Source organism: Canis lupus, chromosome 17 (assembly GCF_048164855.1).
Source record: "Canis lupus baileyi chromosome 17, mCanLup2.hap1, whole genome shotgun sequence".
NCBI lineage: Eukaryota > Metazoa > Chordata > Mammalia > Carnivora > Canidae > Canis > Canis lupus.
Genome location: NC_132854.1, coordinates 18,937,555 through 18,962,241, shown reverse-complemented (window position 1 = coordinate 18,962,241; position 24,687 = coordinate 18,937,555). Strand labels below are relative to the sequence as shown.

General features: G+C 39.8%; 1 long non-coding RNA gene across 3 annotated transcripts in view; it reads left to right on the top strand.

The window, feature by feature from the left end:
• The first annotated feature begins 10,606 nt into the window (after positions 1–10,606).
• LOC140607945 (uncharacterized) overlaps positions 10,607–24,687 on the top strand; it is a 34,462-nt gene continuing 20,381 nt past the window's right edge. Inside the window, exons 1-3 of one of the 3 annotated variants that reach the window (XR_012009865.1) lie at positions 10,607–10,834; positions 12,730–12,804; positions 23,706–23,807. This is a non-coding gene — a long non-coding RNA (uncharacterized lncRNA). Of the gene's footprint in view, positions 10,835–12,729; positions 12,805–16,748; positions 17,420–23,705; positions 23,808–24,687 lie in introns of those variants that run through there. The other 2 variants (XR_012009866.1, XR_012009864.1) reach the window with 2 other exon arrangements.

The following is a 24,687-nucleotide window of genomic DNA, read 5'->3' as shown; positions in this document are numbered from 1 at the left end:
GAACCTTAGGAGAATTTTGGGTGAGCCCTTACTCGTAAATAAATAAGGAGAGAAATAATCATTCCCTTTCCTCTCCCCTGCTTTCCCTTCACCCATTCAGCAAACACTGGCAACTCTCTTAACCTAGTTCTCTGTACAAACAATACTGAAATGGTACTGGCATATCAGTGAAGATCCACTTCTTGTATACTTATTTTGAAAATGTATAGACACATACAAAGAATCCCTGTATCTAGCATCTTCTCGCTGCAAGGCATTGTGCTGGCTTTTTTCCCACACAATACTTGTACACATGTCCATTCTAAGGGTAGTCTTGAAAACAAGCTCTCTGTGTTATAGATTTCTGTATGTTACTCAAGAATTATTTGTTGACTGACTAAATGAATTCATTCATTCATTCATTCATTCATTCATTACTAGACACTGGATTTGGCCCATCAAATTAAAAAAAACAACAACTTTTTCTATCATGCTCCAAAAGAGACAACATCAATTTCAATTCATAGCAAACGTATCAAGTTAGAGGCAATTTACAGTTATTTTTCATTCTCATGAATCTTAAACCAAAGAGAAAAGACTTGGAAGAAAGTAAGGCTCTCCTCTTTCTACTAATTGCATGACTATATTCAAATGTATTACTCAGCTTGCTTTATGAACATACAACCTACCTGGTTTTTTATATCTAACATATATGTGTGTATGTAGAAGATTCTACTATATAGAGAGAATTTCAGGTACTTTGGCAGTAAAATGGCAATTTTTATGGTAAAAAAATTACTATAGTTTTTTCAATTATAATTTACTCATAAAATAGAATGTGTTGAGAAGCTGGCTCAGTAGATATAATAATATAATTTGGTATGTTTATGACAATAAGAAGAACCTAGATGTTGGCAAATAATCTTTTCATAAATATGTTTTGTTATATTATTGTTAGGTAATAATAACAGCTAAATAGTTATTGAGTCAGTGTGTATCATTTATAACTGTCCACAATTTACATGTATTATCTCATTTAATTCTTAAAAACAACCAGATAAAATAGATATTATTTATATTCTTCTCTTAAAGATGAAAAAATTGGTAGGTACAAGGGTATTCATGATTTCAGGCCAGTAAATAGAGCAGTTGAGACTCCCAGATGAGTTTTTATTTCTCTAAATTTCATTCTTTAATCAGTTTATGTTGTTTCTACTTTAATAGATAGCTATGCAAATACCATATGTTTTATGGGACACCTGAGAAGATCATGAGATACCTTTGAGACTTCAGGAGAAGTCAAAAGGGATAATCTATGTAAATTATACTCTCAATCTTTATTGTTTAAAATTGGCAATATGAGAATAATTCTTGTCTTTCATTTTTCTAGCAGTCAGAACAATAGCAACTTTGCATTCATTGAATCTGATGCAACTGAAAAAGTAAGATTTTTTAAAGTACATGTTTATGATGTATTGTTTTACTACTTATTATTTATTACTACATTTGTTATTATTTCTTTCGAGATCAGACGAGATCGGCTGCGTTCAGAGTGGTATGGCCATAGACAGCCTTTATTATTTCTTTTAAAGATTTACCACAAGAGAATTTGGTGCTTTGGAAATGTTCAGATTTAAATTATTTAATTTTCCTCATTACACTCAAATTGACTAATTCCAAATGACTAGTAATCTCATGTGAAATTAGCAATACTTTTCGACCTAGTTTGGCAGTTTTTAGGTAACAAAGACATATTCCTAACAAGTCAAAACGAACATGAAAAAAATATGGAGTGTTTTAAATCTCTAAATCTCTGAACCTAGTTTAGCTGATATTGTTTGAATGTACTCTATAACAGATCAAATATGACAGTACACTTATGAAGTTCTGCTCCTGAAAAGATTAAAAGACATTAAGGAGGGTCCGCCTCCAGGATCAGAATGGGCAGTGCACACCCGAGGGAGCTCTGCAAAAGACGACCTTCATGGTTTGTCTTAGAATCCACTCATTAAAAAAAAAAAAAAAAAAAAAAAAAAGAATCCACTCATTTTGGGACTCCCTGGTGGCTCAGCGGTTTAGTGTCTGCCTTTGGCCCAGGGCCTGATACTGGAGTCCCAGGATCAAGTCCCACATCAGGCTCCCTGCATGGAGCCTGTTTCTCCCTCTGCCTGTGTCTCTGCCTCTGTGTGTGTGTGTGTGTGTGTGTGTGTGTGTGTGTCTCATGAATAAATAAATAGAAATCTTAAAAAAATAAAATAAGAGTTTTAAAAAAAAAAGAATCCACTCATTTTCCATTTCTTAATGGCTCTGTCACTCTAACCTTTATTTACCAGTTTTCCTGTTGATTCAGGACTTCTAGTGATTAGTATACTCCCTTCAAAGGAAATATTGAAGAAACTCCCAGTTGGTACAGAATTTTGTCTCTGTATCAGTTTTACTAGGCAGTGTGATGATTACTGGTACTTTGCGTTGACTTGTTTCTGGCTGAGTTCTCACCTGTTTTCCAAAGTTTCACAGGGAACCCAGGCTTTTCTTTGGGGTTGGGGGGGAGGATGGAGAGTCTCTTCTAATCCTAATATCTTATTTGCATTTCCCATGCCCCAATTTTATAAGCTCGATAGCATATTCACTTATAATGATCATTTGAATATTCTTTCTTTGTTAAAGGTTTATTTATATAAGAAAGCGAGCGAGCAAGGGGAGGGGAAGAGGGAGAGAATTGTCAAGAAGACTCCTCACTGAGTGCGGAGCACAATTTGGGGCTTGATCTCACAACCCATGAAATCATGACCTGAGCTGAAACCAATGTCAGACACTCAACCAACTGAGCACACAGGTGCCCTTCATTTGAATGTTCTGATGCAGACAAATCCAAACAGGGTTAACATCATTAGTAGTATCAGCTTCCCAAGTTAGAGAAAGTGATCATAAACCCTCATTAGCCCATACATATGAATGAATCATTATTATATTGATGATCTATTCAGCTGGTTAATAGTCAAATACAATATACTACAATCTGTTAAATCTCTTTTAGAGTTCCAGTCAAAAGTTGGTCTACTAGAAACTTATTTTTATTCTACCCCTACTTTGGTTTTGTGTCCAGAACACATGATACAGTATAGAGTCCACAGGAAATTGGATCTGTCAATCTATCGAGCCCATTGCTGACTTACCCCCACTTGCCCACTTGTAAAGAATTAATTTTGATATCAGAAAATGATATCTAATGACTCCTGGATGGCAGAAGCAAGCAGTATCTAATTCTTTTTAAGGCAGAGAACTTTTGCCTGGGGGCCACAGGTTCTTTGGGAATCACTGGGCTATCCCAGAAAATGTGTCTTCCTAAGATCCATTCATGATTCCAGTGTCAGATTCAGTGCCTCACCTATGTTTCTCTGATCCTGAGTCAGCTGATTAAATCCTGGTATCCTCTCCTGTTTGCCTCTTGCTCTCTCCTCATCATTTTGATTACAGTCCCCTCACACCCACCATTATCAATGTTTCATCCAGTGGTCCCAACCCACTTCCAAATTCATAACTTAAAAGCTTGACAATCTTGACAGATTCTAGTATCTAGTATCAATTCTCCATTGTTTCTTAATGCTGATCCTTTCCTTTTTTTAAAAAAAGATTTTATGTATTTATTCATGAGAGACACACACACAGAGAGAGAGAGAGAGAGAGAGAGTTAGAGACATAGGCAGAGGGAGAAGCAGGTCCCTGCGGGGAGCCTGATGTGGGACTTGATCCCGGAACCCCGGGATCACACCCAGAGCCAAAGGCAGATGCTCAACCACTGAGCCACCGAGGCATTCCAATGCTGGTCCCTTCCTATCTCTAAGATCTTAGTGGTTCCTACCAAGGCTTCAACTAAGTCCCTTTGTTTAAATGTAAATAAAACCAAAATGAGTCTGTCTCCCTTTTCAGGTAGAATTATAAGACTTATTTATTAAATATGTCTCTAAGGATACACTCATAAGATGGAAATTGCATTCATGATTCTGCAGAAAGGACTTTCACATTCATTGATCAGTTCAACAATTTTTTGAGCACATACTCAATGGTAATTATTTTAGATGAACATACATTAGACTTCATAATAGTTCATTCTTTTTGCCTATTAGGCGTTAATCTTTCTTGAACACTAGGTATTGGCATTACCAACTGCTACAGCTAATGTTAGATATGTGGATATAAACATTGCTCATTAAAACAGTCGTCTCACCCAGATAACAGAAGATGTTAGTCATCTCTTAAACATCTAATATTGAAAAAGGGAATTCTCTTAGCTAATGCTAGAGTTGTAAGAGCCAACTCTCCTGGCTCATATTAGGCATTAATAGCTTCTTAAATATTATCTATGAGTGATTTATCCATTCTGTCCCCAATTCCTTAATTGCAACTGGCTCGTCCGTATGCAATCATTTAGACAATACACAAAAGCCAGCCACAGACAATATGCAGGTATTTAACACATCATCTTTCTATGGATCTCAATACCTGCTTTTCTGTTTGCCTTGGGTTCTTAACACTGATTCCTTTCTCCCTGTTGTTGACATTGCTGTCCGTATTGTTGCTTTTGAAATTGAGTGATAATCTACATAGAACAAAGGGTATAGAATACACTAATCATAAGTGTGTAACAATGACTTTTTTTTTTACACCCAAATAACTACCACTCCTTAGGTCAAAAAATAGAATATTTCTAGCATCAACATTTCTAGGTTATTTTCCATCCACCATTCCTATCCCCTGAGCTCTGTCTTCCTCATTTTGATAGCCTGCGTGGACTTTTATGGCTCATAAACTTCAGCTTCCGTCATCCCTTTCTATCTTGACTTGGCTTTAAATGCTCTCTTGGATTAGTTTAACTTGGAGCTATCAACAACAGCTACCATCACCTCCCAGCCAGAGAAGAACAATTTGCTCTAAAATATTTCACAAGCAAATTTTAGCACTGAGCACATCTAATTATGTACGGCTAATCTAACAGCATTTACTTTTAAATTTATACCTACATACTTTGGGGAGATTTTTATAAACAAATATTTGTGTCAGACATAGCTGGTCTTCCTACCACCAACAATGCTATCATGCACATAGTCTCAGAAAACAAAGAAGATCATTCACATTCTCAAGGAGGATTTCTGAGGCTTGGGTGGGTACTGATTTCTCTTTGGACAATTGTAGTGTACAGCCCATACTCACTCTGTAATGTTTTTAATTGGCCCTTACACTTTTATCATTTCAGACAGAAATTTCATCTTTTGCTCCAATTCAGTTTTGGTTTTACCTGGTCAAAACTTCGTAATATACTCCCTTGTTTTAGACACTGTTATATGAAAAATAAACCAATACATTGAAATTTACTGCCTGTGTATGGAAATGGCTTAAGTAACTGGCATTTAGGAGAACAAAAGTGCATTGATTTGCAAGATTTTCCAAAAATGTATCCCCTTTATTGGAAGTCTCACTGAAATAATACTTCTGTGTTTTTATAACGGTATCAGTTCCTCTATTGGTTAGGTACTTACAGAAATAAAGCAGTTGAACCATCATAAACCTTCAATCTGAACAGATTCTCATATATTCACATTAAAGTGACTTCAGAAAGCAAATTATGTATATATAATTATAATTCCTATAACCAATTACAATTTCCATAACATTAAAATAATTCCTTATCACTTTGATATACATAGAAAGTATTAGGCCTGAATGTTAAGTACTCAAGTGTAGTTACGTGAAATAATATGACAGTTGTGAAATCTGTGTTATTCTAACCAATCTTGAAGAGGTTAATTGTATAATCAATATCAGAAGTTGATTCTGGAACTATGAGCTACCAAAGCGGACCTAGACGATCGGCTGAATCAACTTGTTTAATTATAAATTAAGGTTAAATCTATATTTGAAAGCCAGAAATATATAATAAAACAAAACAATAAACAAAACAGAACCTAAGAAGCTTTTGGGAAATTAAACAAAATTTATTGAAAGCATTAGCACTCGGTAATTACTCCTACCAGGGATCTGTTTGTTGTCTGTCTTGCATTATTTTCAAAATATTATAGATGACCCAGATAATCTTTGTGTATCCCTTTCTCACGGCTAAATGATTGAGAAAAAACCATTGAACTTACATATAAATGTGTCTGCAACAGAGAATTTTTTTCAAATACAATACATATTTGGAATGATCTTCCATTGCTAAGTAGATTTCTTAAATTAAACTGCAACTCCAGATAGCAAATATACACACCTCGCAAGTTTCCAATATGCCTTGTAAGTGAAAGTTGTTACAGTTAATGTATATAGGTTTTTCAACATTATTTCTGAAGTTATTGTCTATTTTAAAAAATTTTTATGCCCATAACTCTTTGGTGAAGGATTTGAAATACACTGGGTGGGTTTCTTACAGTTTCTCCGAGTGTATTAGCTATCCACATATGTAATATGGATGGACACATGCAAAAGCGCCTATCAAAATTAACCAGCTAAATGTACTGATTAGTCAAATGCTTTTATCTAATACAAGGACTAAGTACCAGAGATTGTCAGCTCTGACATAGCATAAACCTGACCTGGGAATTTAAAAAAAAAAAAAAAAAAAAAAGAAAAAGAAAGAAAGAAAATTAAGAAAAGAAAAACGATGTTCAGGTTCCACTTCTGACCAATTAAATTGGAATATTTGCAATTAAGGGCCAGGTATTTGTATGTTTTAAAAGCTCTATGGATGATTGTAAAGCACAGCCAGGTAAAGAGCTACTGAATTAAGTTAAAAACAAGAAATAAAAAATAAGATACTTCGAATTTTGATGTTATATATATGAGTGAAGTGAAAAATGAGTGAAATACTTTACTATAATTTACTATGATACATCATCTTTAAATGTTTAATTAAAAATATATTAAATTGTTTTCTAAAGCTTACAATTTTACATATATTGCTAAACATCAATGCACACCAAATTTCTTTAAGAGTAGAGATTATCTCTTTATTGTGACAAATAGTACCTAGTATATCTACTTTTCTTAAGTAATAATCAGTTATTTCTATTTGGTTCTACAGAGTACCACAGTGACAATTTCAAGGATACAAAAAAAAAAAAAAAAAAAGGAACTTTCTTCAAGTTGCTTCTTTATTCAAAACCACATACATTCATTTTTCCCTCCATAATTTGTATTTTCTTAATTTCGAAATCATAGATGAAACCATCAGGTTAAATGATTGTGGTCTTTGTGTTCACTATAAATTAATTGTCATTAATAGCACCTTGTAATGCTATTTGTAGCAAATAATCCACGTATTCATGTTATATGCAACTATGAAATAACACACACAGAGTGCAGATGTTCTAAGTTCTTAGGAAATAAAATAACCTGACATCAGTGGGATTATTTTATTAGACATTGGAAGGAACAAATAAAAGCCTGAAGACCTGAATCTTTTGGCTTATTTGTGAAATATTAAGATAATCAGTAGTATGCTATAATTCTTGAACTTTTCATAAGCACAGGCTCTGTCTTATTCCTTATTAAAACCTTGATCAGTACCAGAGAATACCGAGTACCTAATAGATGATTGCTATTTTGGACTGAATGCCTTTAAAGTCTTCAATATAAAACATAATTAATATGATAAGACTAGACTACGTATGTTCAGACATTTACAAATATATACTGTAAAAAATCCCAAACATCATCATTAAGTTAGTATCATTGATCACTGTTTGCCATATTGTGAAAGAAGAGTTCAAATGTTCTTGATTTATAACCTGCTAATTTTCTAAGGTCAAAGCAATATTTAGATATAACTTCTTTTCCCTTAAAATTCAAATACTGTAAGAAAATAACAAATTACTATAGGAATACATATTAAAAATGTCACATTGCTAAAAGATGAAATATCTTTAATTGCAAAATCCAATTAACAGACTATCTCCAAATTAATATTTAGACTATATAGATATACAGGTTTAAAATAACGGATAGCTGTATGTGTCTTAGATTCCTGCATCATTCTTGAGTTTTCACATCTCTCATGTGAATGAGATTATGGATTCATTAGTCTCTTAAAATCCTATAATTATGATACAGAACAAGAACATTTAAACTGAATTTATCTTTAAAAAATTCAATACAGTAAGTCAATTGATACTGACATAGTCAAATACCATAAGATAGGGAATAAAATTCTGAATGTTATTAATAAGATCAGAACTTTTTACATGTTCTCAAGTCATATCATCTATAAGACTGAAGCGTCTGGGTAAAAAATACAAATTGTTTCTCTACTACTGGTTATATATAATGTAAACAGTTAATGCAAATATTCTCATGCTGAAATGAGCTTTTCATTTCATCTGAAAAGTTCTGGATTGTGTAAAGCAGTACCGTGTGTTTTAGCTAACTTGAGAAAGCTGTGTGTCTACTCTGGCATTTCAGATAGCTTTGTTTTTACATTCCTTGGTTGCAGAAGGCATTTGTTAGTGGTCCAGAAGTGTTTTCTGATCTTTAAAATCATAATCACAAAATCTTTACTTTTGTGATAAAGTACACCTAGCTGTGGCCCTAGGTGTGGCCCCTGAAATGAGAAGGGTTTCAAGTTAGTTAGTAGTGACTTAAAAAATAATAATAATAATAATAATAGTACCAAGTTGGGTAATCGTTAAATTCACTAGGATTGAAAAGTTTTCAATTATTCTAATCATAACCATAATTTGTTTCTTAATTTTGAAAGGAAGTGTGAGTGAGCCCCTTAAAAATAAAATGCAATCTACTAATTGTGAAACTTTCTGGGATTTCCAAGTAAGTTGGTTTAAATGAATTTACATCTTCCAAAATTCTGATTACTGTAAAAACGTGTAACTTAAGAATTAAAGTTCTCAAACTGTAATCACAGAAAACAGTCACCTGTATGTTAGCCTTCCACAGAAACATTGTTAGATGCCTAAAAGCAGCTCTTTAAAAATAGAAGTATTGCAGTGATGACTTTAATTGGAAAGAAACTGTGTGATAACTCTCTCCTGCTAAGAAACCTGTGTATAGGTGGGATTTCCCATGATTCAGAGTGTAATGAACACTCAAAAGCACCCCTCCTCCCAGCCATTCTAACTTAAAGCAGAAAATGAAGTTTTAAAGAAAAAAAAAGGAATTGACTTATCAGTCAATGCTGGTCAAAAGTAATGTAAATACAAACTTTAAAGAAAACTAGCAATCCGCTTTCTCCTTTGAAAGTCTCATAAATGACTATTGTAGAAAGACTACTAGTGTAAATATCGTGAAATTTCAGATCTGGCCACCTATTTTGACTTGTAAAAGCAAAAATAAAAAAAAAAGTCTAGAAAAATAGGTCTTTTATGTAAAGGAGTAGCAAATGGAAGAGTTGATCCTTTACTTTCTAGATCTCTAGTTTGACAATTGAATTTGCTCAAGCAGAGCAGGACAAGGGGAGTCAGAGAGACAGTAGATACTGGCAGTACCATCAAGATTGGGCTGCCGACGATTTTAACCTTTGGACATCACAGACACCTTCTGGTAATATGGTTTTTACAGTTGACTTGTAAAATCACGGAACAGTGGTGTGTGCTTTCCACTAAGTACTCACTGGATTGTCTAAAACCGATTTAAAATTACTGTACTGGGAGTGAATGTTATGAACCCTCACTTCTTTTGACAATTAGGTTTCCGAGAATTCTGGAATTTCCTGAACCACAGCGCGCAGAGGGAGGTGCTCCCGAGTGGGCTCCTCTTCCCCGCGTCGTGGCTGTCGACGAGGTTCTTTCCGAGCCGAGCCGAGCCGAGCCCTGCCCTGCGCGCAGCGGGGCCAAGCCCGGTCGCCCAGCGCCGCGGGCTGCGCGGGAGGAGGGTCAGGTCCTGCGGCCGCGCCACCTCCGCGCCGCACGCGCTTGGGCTCGCACGCGGCCGCCTTACGGAAGCGCGTCTCCACGAGGTGTGTGTCCCCGGGTCCCGGGCGTAAAGCACTGATCTCTGCTTTAAAACGACCTGTGTGCACGGAGCGAGCCGCTGGCTTTCATGGATCTTCGGTGCGTGTCGGCACGAAGCAGGCCCCTAATTACCACCGAGACGCGCCGTGGGCGAGGCAAAGTGGAGAACAGGAATGCCGTCGCGTCCACGTCGAGCCCCGGCGAGAGCAGAGCCCCCGCGGAGCCGCAGGAAGCGTGCGCTTCCCGGGGGGTGTGCGGCGCGCGGGGGTCTGCACGCGCGCAGAGCTAGTTAACGGAGGGCGTGCCGGAGGCGTGGCGCGAGGTGTCCGGGCGAGGCGCTCCGCGCGGCGGGCGGCGGCGGCGGCGGCGGCGGCGGCGGGGGGCGGGCGGCGGGCGGCGGGGAAGCGCGGCCGCCGAGAGGCAGGGCAGCGGCGCGCGGAGCTGCGCGGCGCGGCGCGGCTCCCGGCTCCCGGCTCCCGCTCTCCCGGCCGCTTCGCCCGAGCCGCCGTGGGCGGGGCCTGCGGTGATTGGCGGGCGGGCGGGGAGGTCGGAAGTACTTTGTTTTTTATGCTAATGAGGGAGTGGGGCTTGTCCGTATTTACGTTGAGGCGGGAGCCGCCGCCCTTCATTCACCCACATGGCCCTTCGAGGTGCTGCCGCCGCCGCCCGACCTGCGCCTTCGCGCCACTTCGCGCCCTCGGGCGAGGCCGAGGGGGTGGGGACGACCCCCGCCGCGGAGCCGCGGCTCGCGCCCCTCGCGAAGCCCCTTGGCGGGGCGGGCCGGCCGGCCGGCCGCACCCCCGGCCTGGGGCCTCCGGTCGTAGTAAAGCGGAGGCGGGTGGGGAGGCGGGAGCGAGAGCCCGCGGCGGGCGAGGCGAAGATGGTGGCGGCTACTCCTCCTGGTGAGTCTGCCCGCCCCTCCGCCGAGTGAGTGAAACCTGTTGTGTGCGGCCCCCGTCCGGAGGGAGGGAGGGCGGGCGGGCGGGTGGGGCGGAACGGCCCGGGGCAGCGTGGCGGCGGCGGCGGCGGCGTGGCCGGGGGCCGGGGGCCGGGGCCGGGGCCGGGGCCGGGGGCCGGGGCGGGTCTCGGGCCGTTGGCCGCCCCGGCGTGTGGCAGCCGCGACTTGCTGCCCCCGTCGCTCGCTCGCTCGCTCGCCCGCCCGCCCGCGGGCTGGCGCAGGGGCAGGGCAGGGCCGGGCCGGGCCGGGCCGGGGAAGGCGAGGGTGGGAGGGGGCGGCGCGCGCGCGGCGGCCGCGCCCGGGACCCGCGCGGACCCTGCCTGGGCCGGCCCGGCGGGCGGGTGGGCGCGCGGCGCACACAATGGCCCCTCGGGGAGGGCACGCGCGAGGCCCGCGCCTCCTCCGGGGCCCGGGGCGCACGCGGGCCGCGGGGTCCCCGGGAAGGGAAAGTTTCTCCCGGGGGCGAGAGTTAAAGCGCCTCCAGAACAAAGCGGCGGCGGCGGCGGCAGCGGCACATGGGGCAGGCCGCGGGCCGGGAGGGGGCGCGCCCACGAGGTACCTGCGCGCCGGCGGGCGGCGTGGCGTGGGCGGGAGCCCGCGGGCCCCCAAACTTTGTGCGCGCGAGGGTGGGCGGAGGGCGCGGGAGCTCGCGGCGGCGCGGCCTGGACGCCACCCCCACTCCGCGTGGGCTTTGTTACCCCGCGTGGGCAGTCCCCGGGCTGGGCTCGCAACTTCCCGGGCCGTGGCCCGCGGAGCAGGCCGGGGCCGGCCTCGGGGGCGGCGCGGGGCCGCCTTCGCCCGTGTGCTGGCGGGGAGCGCGGCGCGGGAGGGCCGGCCCGGCTCGGCGGGAGCGGCGGCCGCGCCGCCATGTTCCTGCGGGGCGGGCTGCGCGGGGGTGAGGGCGGGGGACATGGCGGCGACTGCGCGCCGCCGCCGATTGTTCCCGGCTTAGGCCTCGGGCCGCGTGCGACGGGCACCGCAGTCGCGGAGCCCCCGCCCCTCTGGGCCGGGCTGGGGGGGGGGGGGGCGGGGGACACAAAGGAGGGGCGGCGCGCCCGCGTCCCCGCCGCGCTCGGGCCTCGGCGCCGCCGGTCGCCGCGCGGCTGCCGCCGGGAAACGGGGAGGTGGTGGTGGGGGGGGGGGGGGGGGCGGGGGGATTGCCGCGTCCGGCAGGGCCCGGCTCTGACCCACCGCCCCCTGGCGGCCGCTCGGGGAACCGCAGGGCCGCGCACCCCCTTGTGCGACATGTGCTGCCGGCCCGGGCTCCATGAGCGAGGCGGGCACTTTGCAGTCTCGAGTGTTCCGCTCCCTTTTCTACTCCGGAGCCCGGAGCAAAGGGGACGGGAACGGGAGAGGGCAGGCTCGTTCTTGCAGTATCACCAAAAGAAAAAATTATCCGCATGCCATCCCGACCACATCAGTTGGGGAAACAACTCTTTATCCCGGCTTGCAGCCACGAGGTCTTGATTGGGGGAGGGGTAGTAAAGAATAGTCCTTTGGCTGCTGCCTTTCCCTCTCGTCGGAGCTGTAGAGTTAACGATTGCTGTAGGTTATACTGGAAGTATTTCAGGATCTTTTTAAATAAGACGTGAGTCCAGTACCTGTGGGTTTTTCAACTTTATTCTCTTAGCACGCTTTCACCCGTAATACATTGTTGGTCTTTTAAACGCTGCCAGGGTTGCTTGGCTACGTTAGCCTCGGTTTAGCAAATGGATGTAACTAATCGATAGAAGGGTGTTAGAAAAGAGTAAATTTAAATATGGGCCTGGAGGGTGATGATAATTTTCAGCAAATATGTTTGTCTTTTTTTTTTCCCTGTTTCCCCACCCCCCATCCCAGTCATACACGTGGACCTAAACTGCACCAGAAGCTTTTTCTAAGGATACTTGCTGAGAAGAAAGTTTTCCCTAGTGGGTAAGTGTATTCTAATTTTTTTTTCTTTTGACTTTCCTTTTAAGACAAATTCTTTAATATTTTATTTCAGTAAATAAGATGGGATTGGGTTTTCAGAGAGTGAAATGGGTGTCTTGTACTTTGTCCATTTTACCTTTTCTAGAAAATTAACTCTGGATTGGCTAAATTTTAAGTTAATAAAAGTACAATGCAGATACCATGTAAGTTTTTGGAAACTGATGCACAGTTTACAAAATGTGATTTCAGAACTGCTGTAAGTTCAGTGGTAAAATAGTTCTAATTTGGAGTACATTTTCAAGCTTCAAAACCATTTAAACAGGATGTTTTTAAGTTGTACAACCAGCTAATACACTTGAAATACAGTCTGCACAGTCATTTTGTTGATCAGTTTGCCAAGTATTCGCTAATTGGAAGACGGAAGAAAAGAAAAATGTTTCGCCACGTGGATATGAAGATTCCCTCTAAAAAGGTACATGAATCAGATTGCCCAGTTGATCTAATTCTCATTCATTTGCAGTCTAATCTTGACTTTTTTTTTTTTTTTTTGAGTATGTCTTTGGGAACCTCCAGGTAAAAGAAGAGCCACCAGTTTCTCTGACAGTCTTTAGAATGGATGGTTAAGATTGTCTTATGAAAACGATTATTCTTTTTTACTTTTAAGGTCTAAATGTGTTTGTGAATGAAACCTGCAGGTTTGAGATCATTCATTTTTCTCTTCCCCACTAGGGACTGTACTGAATTTTGTCTGTTTTCTAGCTCTTAAGAGTTGGAGGTGTTATTCTATCTAATTATTTATTTCAGATTTAGCAGGACCAAACAGAACATCACCTTGTAAGACTGAAGACTGTGACCAGTCAGAATAATGTCAAAGTGCTTACAGTGCAGGTAGTGATATGTGCATCTACTGCAGTGAAGGCACTTGTAGCATTATGGTGACAGCTGCCTCGGGAAGCCAGGGTGGGCTTTCAAGCGCAGGGCCTGCTGCTGCTGAGTGCTTTTTGTTCTAAGGTGCATCTAGTGCAGATAGTGAAGTAGATTAGCATCTACTGCCCTAAGTGCTCCTTCTGGCATAAGAAGTTATGTTTTCATCCAATAATCCAAGCCAAGCGAGTATATAGGTGTGTGAATGCTTTTTGTTGCAGTCCTCTGTTAGTTTTGCATAGTTGCACTACAAGAAGAATGTAGTTGTGCAAATCTATGCAAAACTGATGGTGGCCTGCTATTACCTTCAAGTGATTTTTACTAATTTTGTGTACTTTTGTTGTGTCGATGTAGAATCTGCCTGGTGTCTCTGACGTGACAGCTTCTGTAGCACTAAAGTGCTTATAGTGCAGGTAGTGTTTCGTTATCTACTGCATTATGAGCACTTAAAGTACTGCTAGCTGTAGAACTCCAGCTTCGGCCTGTCGCCCAGTCAAACTGTCCAGTTACTGAACACTGTTCTATGGTTAGTTTTGCAGGTTTGCATCCAGCTGTGTGATATTCTGCTGTGCAAATCCATGCAAAACTGACTGTGGTAGTGAAAAGTCTGTAGAAAAGTAAGGGAAAATCAAACCCCTTTCTACACAGGTTGGGATCGGTTGCAATGCTGTGTTTCTGTATGGTATTGCACTTGTCCCGGCCTGTTGAGTTTGGTGGGGATTGTGACCAGAAGATTGTGAAAATTAAATATTACTGAAGATTCGACTTCTACTTTAAAATGTTCCAGAAGTATAAAGTATTTAAAAAAAAAAAAAAGCTAATCTTTGTCATTTTAATTATCTCCTCAGTGTGAAATTCATATATACAAGTTTTCTTTAAAATGAAGTTTTGTCATAATTTTGTGCTAAAACATTCCACCTCTGAAGTTGCATGTCAGATTTGACTGAGTTTTTACTATATTTTTTTTTTGTCTGATTAGATTTATTTACTTAGTGTTCAATTGTGTCTGTAAAGAAAATTTTAATACTACGGTGTTATTTTGCAAAGTTTGGATATTGCTTTTTGCTTTTTTGGAGATGGTATTTGCAATGTCTTAATCTTAAAGGGTAATAAATTGTTATTTGTATATTTAAATTTGGTGAAAAAAATCAATAAATTTGGTGAGAGTATTCTGTTTAAAGCAATGTATAAAGAAAGTTGTGGGAGTTGGTTGGTGGTTTTTAAACATGTTAACATTTGGAAGGGGGCGGGGTTGTCTTGTGTTTCCAGTAAACATACTGTTTAACCAGTACTAGTGTTCTTAATGTGTAACTGTTAACTGGTTACGTGCTCGTTTTCTTAGTAATTTATGTTGTATAAACTGCTAGTGGTCCTTAGACTGTCTTTAGCTTTCTGGAACTTAAAAAAATGAGAGTTCAAAAGAAAATAAGACACTGGTGCTAAATGGAGTGACAAATATATGTATGAGTACATGTCTATAATGCCAAGAGTATAGGTGCATGGGAGTCTGAAATTAGTTTATCTCTAAGTCTGTACTACTATTGCTATCCTTCTCCCTTCAAAAACCAGACTTTTGCAACGATAGGTGGTTTAGGCTTCTGTGACTCTGTCACTGGAGTAAGACCCAAGCAATGGCCGGTAAACAGTGCTTTATCCAACATGTTTGCCTTTTCTTTCCTATGTTTTGTGCCTAGCCTGAGTCTGTCTCACCTGTGTAGAAAATGCTTTATCCAACATGTTTGCCTTTTCTTTCCTATGTTTTGTGCCTAGCCTGAGTCTGTCTCACCTGTGTAGAAAAATGTGGGTTAACTTGAGAACCGTCAAAATTTTATAGGATCTGTTGTTAAAATTGGGTCCAAGCTGGATTTTGGAGGAAAGCTGTTAACTTAGTAATATGGAGTAAATTTTCTGTAACTTAACTTATTATATCATCTGGTAAATTTAGAAGATGCCTTTTTAAAAATAGATTACATAGTCTAACATGGAAAGTTTTAACATCTAACCCTTTTTTAAGAAATTTAATCATGGATTCCCAAATAGAAAGGTAAGAGTTTTTCATAGTTCTGGAGTTGATTATTAAAAGGTAATTTTCCAGAGAGAAAGAAAATACTAAGAATTGTGCAGTGATTTATACAATAGAAATATAATTGTTTCAGAGTTCTTAAATATTTTGAAGGAGATCTTAAAATAGTTTTTGATTAATTAATGACAAATAACTACTTTAAACTAGATGTTCTCAAAATCCAGTTAACGTTAGCATGTCTGATAGTAGTGTGTAGAATGAGGTGCTGTGGTGATTACTGGAAAAAATAATGTTTACATGTACCAAACCATATAGTTATATTTTAAAGCTTTTGGAGGAAATACAGTAGCATTACTGTTGAAGTAAAACAATGATAAGAAGCTTTCCAAAAAAAAAAAAAAAGAAGCTTTCCAGAGGATTCCTTCATATGCTAAAATGTCAGATTATAGTAAGATCCTGAATGGTTAACTTTTTCTCTCTAGATGGTGAACCTAAGAACTCCATTTAGACCTTAATTAGGCTTCACATCTAATAAACAAGTTAATAGATGGGTATATGTTTTCTTCTAGAGTTGGCAGTAAAGCTGATGTTATCCAGGGTTTACTAGGAATTGAATTTTTGTTTCTGGTTTTAAATGTGGCAAAGTTTATGTTCTTGATGATTCTGTTAAGATAGTCTTACTAGACATGACAGCTTAGTTTTCAAGTAGGGCTAACAAAAAGCCATGCGAATACAAGTTGAACACATTGTAGTTGATAATTGCCTGCCTCCTCTCTAACTGAGCTGGGGGAGAAAACTAACCTTTTTTGTGTTTTTAACCTTGTAAGTATTTCTTAAGACTATTTTCAGGAAAAAAATAAGTATACTTTTTTGCATGTTCTGCATGTATGATTCTTAGTCTTTGTTTAAGAGGAAAGCACTTAAAGCTTTACAAATTATTTTTCAAAGTTGCTTGCAAAGTAGTGATTTTACTAAAAACTTTGAGATCTTCATTTTACAGGCAAACCTGTCTAAGCAGAACAAGCCAGACTTGGGTTTTCCCCTGTAGTTTGAAGAGCCCTACAGAATGATTCCTGACAAAATGCAACCTGCAATTGCCTGGAGAAAATTCAGTGTTACATTTCAAGTTTATTATGTATTTGATGAAATATTGTTCTGTTAGTAATGGACAACTATGGTGTAGTTGTCTAGCATTAGAAAATTACCCTCTTAGCTGAGCAGTAAAGGTAAGGAGAGTCCCAATTACACAAGGCCAGTATTTGGTGTCCCAACTAAAAATATTATCATGTCTACCTGAGTCTTTGCAGATTATTTTTCAGCTTAGAGGTCGTTTAGCTTACACTGCTTTAAGTCTGAATTACTGTAGTTTTCTGTTAAGTTCAGTTCTGAATGTAATAGTCCTTGTGAGTTTTAAAGGACAACTAAGATGGATGTATCCCATGAATTCTAGGACTGTAGGAAAATTGTTAAAGAAGGCTTGGTTTTCTTTTTCTAGTAATTTAAACAGGCACGGCTTTCACAGTCATACTTATGTATTTGCTACTTAGTCCTGCTGTTTGAGTTGTTTTGGTGCGTTTAATGTAAATAAATAAAATTACATATTTCAACACTGTTTGTTAAGAAATTGTCCAGAATGAGCATATTGAAATAAAAATTTCAAGGTTATTCTTAGTTGTGGCAGTTTTTCTGGTGTTTTTTGTTACTATAAATAATCCAAACATCTTTGCTTAACAATTGGAGGTAGTTGGGAAGTTGGGAATGGGTACTGAAGTGATTTATTCTTGTATTACCTTACTCAGTATCTGTGGCATCAGCATTTATATCTTAATTTTACAGACGAAGTGAAATCAGGAATATTTACCTGCAAAGATAACGACACATAAATGGACTCTGGATTAAAAACCCAAGTCAGTAATTACTCTGTACAAAAGGTCTTCCTCTGTTTGAATTTACTTGATTGGGAGATTTGAGTTTTTGGTATATTAACTTAAAAATGTGATAAGGGCTCCAAGTACACTTTTTTTTAAGTAACAGATCATAGGCACTTAAAATCCAATGGAGATATTAATTTAGTATGTGGCATCTTCATTTTGATTATACTGAGATACTGTCCACATGTTAATAGTTTTATGTTTTGTTCTTGGGGTTTTGTTTTTTTTTTAACCTATTGATTGCATTGAAGTTTAAGCTGAGAGAGGAAACCAAAGTGTGTGAAGTTCTAAACAACTGCTTTTAGTAAATACCTAAATATTTGGTAATAGGTTGTTTTTTAATGGATTTGTTTGTACTGTATTTAAAGCAAACTGAGATGTTCAGCAGTTTGTACAATTTATAGTATTTTTTAAAGATTTATTTATCCATGAGAGAGAGGCAGAGACCTAGGCAGAGGAAGAAGCAGGCTCCATGCAGAGAGCCCAGTGTGGGACTCGACCCCAGGACTTCAGGATCACACCCTGAGCGGAAGGTAGACACTTAACCACTGAGCCACCCAAGCATCCCCAATTTCTAGTATTTTAAAAATAAGCTGAAAATCGAGATTTTTAAGATAAACTTTGCTTGTGGCCACTAAAGCACTTCTAAAAAAACAATAATTCTAGCCCTGTGCAGTTTTGAATGCTTTAAAAAATAATTAAATGCCAATATAATTATGGGCTGTCTTTAACAGGGCAAGTATTTATGGTATGGAGGCAAAACAAAAACTTGAGGTTGGTAGCAACTGATGCCAAACCAAATGTTCAATAAGCTGTCTCTACTATTAATGCATGCCTAGATTTAATGTGTACGCTTAGTGGAAAATGAGCATGTACTAGTGTACATGCTTGTTTATAAAAAGTATATATGCTATGAAATTGTTACAGATAGTGTTGTGTTTAATTAGACTAAATGACATTCAGAGATTCTTAAGTTCCACTCAAACTTTAAAGGAATCCTTCTGTACTTAGTTGAGTGTAACCTATGTGGGAATACCAACAGATGGGGGTAAACTGGACTTTAGAATGTTGTCAAGAAGAATAAAGGGATGTTTGGGTGGCTCAGGGCGTGGTCCTGAGATTGAGTCTTGTGTCAGGCTTTGTGCGTGGAGCCTGCTTCTCCCTCTGCCTGTGTTTGTTTCTCTCTGTGTTTCTCATGAATAAGTTCTTTAAAAAAAAAATGTCAAGACTAGATGAAAATTGCCTATTTAGATCGAGGAGGTATGCTGCTTGGACCACTGGATACCTTAAAAGTCCTCAACAAAGTCCAGAATGCAAAGGCCGTGTTCAGGGAATACCATTGCTGGAATCTAGAGTGGTTATACGTTTAAAAAGATAAGGTTCTTAACCACAGTTGGGCATTATAATTACCCAAAGATACTTTTCAAAATACAGAGTCCTGGAACTTTAATTCAGGTGCATAAGAATGAATCCAGAAAGTGAGTAGGGAGTGCTAGGAAGACCAGGATTTGAGGAATTGGTTGATTTTGAACTGTTTTAAGAATATACTCTAAATCATCCAAAATGATGAGCCATATGAGTGCAGCACATCAAAGCAGTACCTTGAATTAGTGGAGGTGGCACACTGAATAGGAGTAGAGAATACACATTTCATGTTTTATATACTTTTTTCATGACTATTTTGCTTGGCATGAACCTTTTGGCTAGTGCCAACCTTAAATTTGTTTCTGAATCCACAGGCTTTTTCTTTCTTCCAACTTTATGTAGTAAATAGTAACTCTTTTCTGCTCAAGTCCTAGACCAACTTCGTAATTACCTTTGTGCTGGACGTGGATCTCCTTGGGGGTTCAAATTAGTGGCCACACTGGTCTATGGGTCACTCTGGGCAAATGATTTTCTAGTTCTCCAAAGAACTGTCAAATTTGTACCATCAAACATCAAGATGTTCTTTGATAATTTAGAATTTTAAATGGAAGGGATGTAGTTTCTTCCATGCTCTGAATGTTTCTGAACTGACTTTGCCCTTGCCAGTACTGTGGTAATAGTATAGACGACTTTTAATTAGAATATAGAACATAATTAGCCCCCCAGCTCACTCAATCCTCTGTGTAAGACCTTAAACTGCTCTGTCTCCCCTCATCCCCACTCAACTCCAGTCTGACTTTCTTTATGAACTTTGTACATGCTCTTCTCTTTGGAAAAACTACCCTCTCAGCTATGTGATTTAATCCTGCTTCTAGTCTCTGCACAAATACCAGATCAAACTAGTTCTCAACTACATTCTCTATTTTTTTTCTCCAGGTCACTTTTCCTAATAGAAGACTAGTAGTTTAGTTTCACTTGGGATCATGTTAGAAATGCAGAATCTGAGGCCCTTCCCCGAACCTGAATTGGCATCTTCTCTTTAAAATCCTGTGCCCCCACTCCCTTCTAGGATGCTTTGTGAAGGTAGGGATTTAAAAGTGGTTCGTTGATACATATTCAGCACCTGAAACTGTCTCAGCACATAGAATTTACTTAGTAGTAAGTCTTGCATAAACCAGTGGAAATGCCCACAGGTGAATAGGACTGCTTAAATGAGACTGGTTCAGTGGAGGTTAACAGAGAAAACCAAAGACCTTGGTCTTCAAGGACATACTGGACTTAAGAAAGGTCTAGTAATAGATTATCACTAAGGTACTTTACAATGATTAACAATCAAACATCTGGCAGAAGGGATTCAAGTAGTGTTGGTGAGTAGGAGACTGACTAAATCACAGTATCTAGTAATCCTCTAGCAAGAATGAAAACTTAAATGTCTGAAGCTTCAGGAAAATAGAAAACCTTCCCTTCTATGTTCCATTTGTGTGGCAGTGTTTTGGTGATGTTGGAAGTAAAGGTTAAACTTGGATCTCACAAAATGAGTAACTGACATTCAGACTATCAGGGTAAAGGAGTGCACTTGCCAAACTGGTACCAAGTAAGGTAAGCTTGATGTGACTGTGCTTAGTGACAGGTTCTCAACATGATTTTGTTGATTGGATGAAGTAAGGCTTTGTCTTGTATTTTCTTTTATCACTCTTCTCTGTTCTCTAAATTCAGATCCCACCCCCCCCACACACACATTTTTTGGTTATCCAGCAATTTAGCATTCTTAAAATGTCACAGTGTGTACCAAAATACCATATGGTGTTCTAACTTTTAAGTTTCACGACTAACAGAAGGTGTCCGGAATACAAAGAAGCCTTACACTGATAGACTGGGCCTTGATGAAATTCTGAATTGTCTTTTTGATGCGTTAGGACAAAGCATGTAAGGCCAATATGCCTCAAGAATATTGTTTGTGGTGTAAGGAAATGTTCATAGTAAAGCTGAGGGAAAACCAGGTACCTTCTCAGGTTAATTTTAGAGAACAACATACAGAAGCTGCTATGGCAATTTTTGCTTTCTCAAAACTACACATGTCTGTGTAGTTCATGTTGTCTGTAGGCCCCAGGAATGTGCAGACTCCAATTTGAAGACTTGTTGGAAGTCACCACGTGGTACCAGCTAGCTGGTTGAGAAATTTAAGGAACTACTGAGAACCCTAGAGTAGTGTTTAAGAGGAAAACTTCCTGGTTTGAGTACCAGCTTCCCCTTTAGTAACTTAGGCAAATTTATCTTTAGTTTTCCCACCTTGGAGATAATAGCTATCATAGTAGTACAGGTTAACATCCAGCCAAAAACAAATCTGCATTTGCCCCACATTCAAAACAAGTTAAGCTTTGCTTGGCTTGGACAAATATAGGTGTCCGATCCACTTGAAATAATCCGAGAGGTAAAATCATGTTCAGGCCTGGTCCTTTTGTGGCATCGGCAGTGACAGTGACTGCTTTACCTCCCAAAGCAAGCAGGATACTTGGGGTGGTGGATGGATGAGGGAAAAATAATTATGAACAGAATGCTGAGGATGGAGGAATACATCCCAGCTGCCTTCAAATGGTGAGATTTCAGTGAGACGAGTGGGGGAGAGAGAATTTTCAGGTGGTGGAGCACATGTCAGAGCACATGTCAGAGAGGCAGATATTTGTTACCAGGCCTAAGATGCCTTCACCTGCACGTGGCATGGCTGTTTGAGCTTCTAAGTCTCAGTTTAAATGTCTCCTGTTGAGGCCTTCCTTCATTACCCTACTTGAGTCTCCATCTATTACTTGTTCCATTCAAAGCACAATGCAAACTTATTTTCTTAAGAGTTCTATAAGCCAAAGTTCTCAGCATAGGTCTCTTAAGGTTAACATTAATGTGTTGGAGATGTATTTCTGGAGGCTGTAGAAGAGGATGTGTTGCCTTTTTTATCTTCTAGAAACTACTTAGCATTCCTTGGTTCATAGACCCTTTCTCCATCTCAGATCTAGCAGCCATGGGCCAACTCTGCATGTCACATTATTACAACTTCAGTCCTCAATTCTCCCTCTGACCTCTCCTGCCTCCCTTTTCCTTTTTTAAGGACTCCTGTGAAGTAAGGACAGTGAACCCACCCAGATATTCCAAAATAATCTTATTCTAAGGTTAACTGATCAGCAGCCTTTACTTTACTTTGCCGTGTAAACTATTGGCAGGTTTCAAGGATTAGGGCAGGGGTATTTTTGGAGGCCATTCATTATTCTACCTACTATGCGTCTCCTCCTCATGAAATTATGCTACCTTTGGACAATACTATAGCCCCAGGCCTATTATGATTTTATTGAGACTGAACTTAAGTTAATGAATTAAGGAAAATATATTTAGCAATTCAGTGAAAGAAAAATAGAACTCAGACTATCTTAAGAATTTCCCTGTGTGGCATTTAAATGTCAGTTTATAAAGGTTCAATCAGAAAATGATTATTCATAAATCCAATAACTACCCTGTTGGCATTCTTGTCTGAGTAAAACGATGTCAGATAAAAAGGGCTCATAGTATATATCTCAAACCCATCCTAGAAAAAAATTGTAGACTGCATCAGTCTACCAACAGATTAAAGACCTCCAGAATGGAAAAATGAAATAAATATTTAACCAATTAAACATGTAAATATTAAAGAACTACTTTAAGAAGTAAAGATAACAGGCTATAAAGAGATCATTAGAGTGTAAAATCTCAAAATTAGAAAAAACTGGGAAATCGGCCATTGAAGACAGGTGGAAGGTAAATAATTTGTCTTTTGTTAATTAGAACAGAAAAGGTTTGGTTAGTTTTATTTCAGAGCAAATACTAGCAGAAAAAAAAAACCCCACTAAACTTTGAATTTACTAGAAGTGTTAATAAGGCAACTCACAAAGCAAAGGAAACAAAAGCAAGAGAATTTTAACAAATTTAGCACAGAAAATTTTTTTAAGTAGTTTGTGTTTTGGCTCAAACAGATATACTTAAGTTTTATAACCTGCAAGCTTTATTTGTAGCCTATTGGACATGAAGCAGGTGGTGGTTTGGCCATGCTCAAGGGTAAGCCCTGGCCCACCTTTAGTGCTCTCTGGCCCGGCAATAACAACGGTTACATGTGTGCTCCTTGAAAACAACAAGCAGATTCTGTTTTTTATTCCCCAAGTGCAAAATAAGGCATTCGGTAAATATCTGTTGAAAGAATCGAAGATCACCTCCAAATATTATTTTACAATCAGCGTATTTTCTGGTTCACCACAATAGATTTCCATACCATCCTTAATCCTCATCTGATGTCAAATTTTGTCCAAAGTGTGAAGATTATGCTTGCTTACTTTTTTTTCTTCTTTCTTTCTTACTTTGATGTAAAGGGTAGAAAAAGTCTGTGTATGGCAGCAGGGAGGAGCGCTGTGTGTAATGGAAAGGTTAGTCTGTGCGCATCTATGTGTGATGCGTAAATTGACAGGGGTGGCTGAATGGAGTGCAGTCATGACCTGGTGGCTTCTGGGAGCTTTACTAGCCAGGCATAATGTGATAGGGTTCAGAGCAGATTCAGGCAGAATAACTCACAGCCAGTTTTCCGGCTTTGTAATTGAGGAGATGGGATCCATGACATCAGGTCCACTACCTTTCCTTTTTACTTTCAGCTACCGCTGTTCTCCATCAGATCACTGTAGTCCTTGGGAAGTAAGCTGCTTAATGAACTGACAAGTATTTGTGAAAGTATATTCATAACCGTTTCCCAAAAGGTAGGTGTCTTCAAGAAGATTGTCAGTGATTCTGAGATAAATCTCACATGTGTAAATAAGAATTAGTAAAAACAAGCAGAAATTGATAATAAAAGACTAAGAAAGTAATTGCTACCTGAGCTCAGAAGGCAGTGATTGATACAGTATGTGCATTTGGCACACTTTACAGCACATAAGTAATTAGTAGGGCAGATCTAACTTAGCATACATAGGTAATCAAATGTTTTTACTGATCTGGTCATCAGATCAGATTTCTCCTTGTTTAATTTGAAGAATCCAGTATTTTACAAATTTCTCCAGCCAAAGATGGAATGTGCAGTTTAGTTCCAAGTGAAACCATTCAGTTGTAGTTGATTGATACTACCGTCAGGGAATAAATCTCTGATTTTTCTTGCTTATACAGAATTTGAGACCTTCACCACTATAGAAATGGCTTTGCCCTCTTAAAATGGGGATGGAATATTAAAATATCAAAAGACCCAAAAGACATTTTATTATTTTAAAGACTCATCCAGCCCTGGTGGTACTTAAAGCCTGCTGTAACATTTTACCTTAGGTCTGTCTCCAAAAGGATGCCATCCAAAAGTAATTTTCATTTTTTGTATAAGGTTATTACTTTATATTCATTTGATTTATTGAAAAGAAATTAAGGGATGGAATACATTTATTCAGTTGTGTAATTCAAATTTAAATTTGAGGTTCCTTATGCATTTCCAGTTCTGGATGATGATAGATCTGAAATAAGGAAGCACTGATGAACCTTAGAAATAGCAGGAAAACATTAAAGTCATAGTTTGATGATTTAGTGAGGTTATATTGCAGAAATTAAATAAACATGTTATATAATGCCATTATTTTAAGTAGCTGAGAATGACTTAGT